Source organism: Nothoprocta perdicaria, unplaced genomic scaffold (assembly GCF_003342845.1).
Source record: "Nothoprocta perdicaria isolate Ctin4 unplaced genomic scaffold, notPer1 scaffold_549, whole genome shotgun sequence".
Taxonomy (NCBI): Eukaryota; Metazoa; Chordata; class Aves; order Tinamiformes; family Tinamidae; genus Nothoprocta; species Nothoprocta perdicaria.
In genome coordinates, this window is record NW_020455809.1 from 28,525 (window position 1) to 31,784 (window position 3,260).

The 3,260-nt window shown below is 33.6% G+C and overlaps 1 long non-coding RNA gene across 1 annotated transcript; it reads left to right on the forward strand.

Moving 5' to 3' along the window:
- The first annotated feature begins 246 nt into the window (after window positions 1-246).
- On the forward strand, window positions 247-1,716 carry LOC112955248. The gene is made up of 3 exons (XR_003250852.1): window positions 247-284; window positions 898-947; window positions 1,664-1,716. It is a non-coding gene; the product is annotated as an uncharacterized LOC112955248 (long non-coding RNA).
- The last annotated feature ends 1,544 nt before the right edge of the window (window positions 1,717-3,260 follow it).

The following is a 3,260-nucleotide window of genomic DNA, read 5'->3' on the forward strand; positions in this document are numbered from 1 at the left end:
GCCCCAAAATTCTTCGTAGTAGCAGCACGCTTTCTGCCCAAAGCACGAAGAGTCTATGGAAGATGTTGACAAGAAAAGAGCTGTCAAAGCCACCATACACAAATTGCTCTTGTCTTGTATATGAGGCTAGATTTCAACTCTGTATTTAAAGTATTTTTACCCTCAAATTTCCTTGTTTCTAATAAGCAGAGCTCAGAACAGAGGACCAGACTGAACAAACTCAGCAGGCATCTCCAGAATACTTCCTCAGTCCTTGTACATTCTGAGTGTGTCCCTACATCACAGTGAGTACCCTACCAAGAGCAGCATATTATTTAAGAGTTATAATAGAACTAAAGATATGAAATCCACTTCAAAATTTTGCTGAAAGGATGGCTAGTATAACAAATACAGAGCCATGCTGATTGTTGCCAGTTACTCCGTATCCTGTCAGATGAAAGTACTAAAATATGGTACAGTAGTTATTTTCAGCATTTATTTTCTTTTCCCCATACTTAACTCAGAATAGATTAGTAAAAACATCCTGGCAAATTTATTAATTATTTGCAACCACATGAAATGGCAGGTTGTGTAGATGCAGCAAGGGCTATGGTCCCATGCGTAACTTGTATCTAGGAACTATTCTAGAATTTGTCATTTGACAAATTTGCTAACTGAAATTCCTAAAAAGCTGAAAATTTCTGATATTTTTATGTTGCTGGAAATATTTTATTTTCTTTGGAGAAGTGAGATGATTTTGAGTTGACATGAAATGCTACATTTTGAATTAGCACATTAACTTCAATCACTTCTCTTTCCTTGTAATTGAAATTAAAACTTTTGACATCTTTTTTTTTTCTAATCGGTCAAGTTTTTCAACAGTAATATCTGCTAAAATTCAGTTTCTGTTTTGTCTAGTTAATAATTGGAATGCAACCCAGAAAAGGAATCTGGATCACTGTGAAGAAGTAAGTCATACTACAGTTACTGTGAGACATCACTATAGATAAACACAACACAATTTAGTAATGACTTCAAACTATGTCAGGTAATTTATATAAGTGAAAACCAAATATTTCCTTTGATGAAAGCTGTTAAAATGAAACTTCCTTCATTTCTCCAAAAAGTAATTTCCCAGTTGATTGCTAAGATTAACCTTTATCAGTAATTCATCTAATAATCCTATATATAGTCCCATGCTGATAAATAACTTGTAGATACCTGCATTTTGGACTTAGGACCCAGGGCTCAAGTGCTCACAACCCTGAGAATTTACAAAAGAGTTGAGTTTCTTCTATATTTTAGCACTACGGTTTAAGTCAGTGATTTACGTGTAGTATGTGACCTGGTGCAACTGCAACTATATGGTTCATTAAATTTAGTAAACAATATAAAAGAAATAAATTTAGCTCTGTTCAAACTAAATTAAGTGAAGTATGCCTTTCAGAAGCATGTTCTTGAAATCAGAAATGTAACAATCAATGATGATAGAGAACATACAGAATAGATAAAAAGAAATCATGTGCTTAAGCAATGCTAAGCTATTGAAAACGTTACAGGAAGAGGAAATAATAAGAAAGCATAGTCACTACAACACCAATGTACATATCAAGTATTAAAAAAAAAATCAAATACATCATGCAGTTTAAAATAATAAAAATGCTTTGATTGTAATTCTGTACAGGAGAGATGTTCAGATTCCCCAGTAACATCACAGCAGCACTGAACGAGGAAGGCACTTTGCAGTTTGCCACCACACTGTAAGTCTATTTAAAAAAAAAAAAAAAAAAAAAAAAAAGCCGAACACTTAGGGAATGTACTGCAATATCTCTATTTTCTATAATTTTTAGGGAATGATTCCTCCCATGATATCAGTAAACATAACTCAAAAGAAAAGTTAGTAAGGAAAAATAACAAAAAATAGTTCTGTTTCAGTCACATATTTATTAAATATGTAGTTGGATTTTCACATTGAGTGAGGGAGAAAAAAACATGTACATATATTGCTGATGGTGGTAGTTGGGAAAAAAAATCAAGATGTGAATCAAATCAGTGATAGTTTCATAATGGAGTATCCTAGCTGGTTTCAGTACATAAATATTTTCCTCCAAATGGTACACAGAGAGGGATAAAGATATCTAAACTTACCTGTACATTGCAGAAAAGTGCACAAGATAGGTAGCAATACAGTCAGAAACATGATTCATACCCTAACTGGATTTTTTTCTCCAGTCTCTGTTCCACTGTCTACTCCAAATGGGCAGTGCTGCTGCTGCCACCTTCCAGACTTAATTCTTCAAGCTTCAAACTTTATATATAGAATGGTAATGCCCTCCCTCATTCCCCTGTCTTTCAGAAATCGCAAGAGCAAAGTTCCCGCCAAACAGGATCTCCTCTTTATCAAGTTCAACACACCTAAATGCCCTTTAAAAAGAAAAGAAAAAGAAAACACAAACCTCCTCCAGTTCATTATCATTTTATGTATTTTTTTTAGTGGCTACTGTTTGTCACAGCTTAAACACATTTAATGTAATTTACTGAACAAATATGGTATTATATCCAAAAGTAAAACACATCAATAATATGGAAATTCTGATCACTATCTGACAAGAAGAATAATAATATAGGACCAGTAGAAAAAGTGGAAGAATGCAGTATAGGAATTTCAGAATTTCTGAAAAGAATATGCTGATAAAAGGTGGCAAAGCATGAAGGAACAGAAACTCAGTTCTCAGATTTTTGTATTAAGTGTTATTTTATTGATTTTTACTTGCTCTCCCTAATGACTGTGTTAAGCCATCCATGGTTTGATTTTTTTTTTCCTCCTCAAGTAAAATGATTAACTTTGATTTGGAAAGAGCACAGTCTGTGGTACAGAACTGGGAATGATACTATATTGTGATACTTCAGCAGCTTTGACAAATCCATCATCTCTATCATCTCTACAGTTTCAACTGGATTGTGAACATTCGATATTATAATCATCCACCCGTCAGATATCACCTTTGACTGTGTTGCACTTTTTATTTACAGATCCTTTTCAGAAACTGCACCTCACTACAGTAAGAATAATTAACTTTTAAAAGGTAAATGTAGTAATGAGAGGATTTCCATTTGACTTGAATATTCATATCTTATATTTGAATTTCAAGTAATAACTTCTGCAATGCAGGAGCTTCAATATTTAAAAAAGGCCATGATGACTACTCAGCACTTTGAGCACCTTTCCTTAAAGGTGTCACACACCTTTAAGGAACAACAACTTATCACTAGTCACTTCT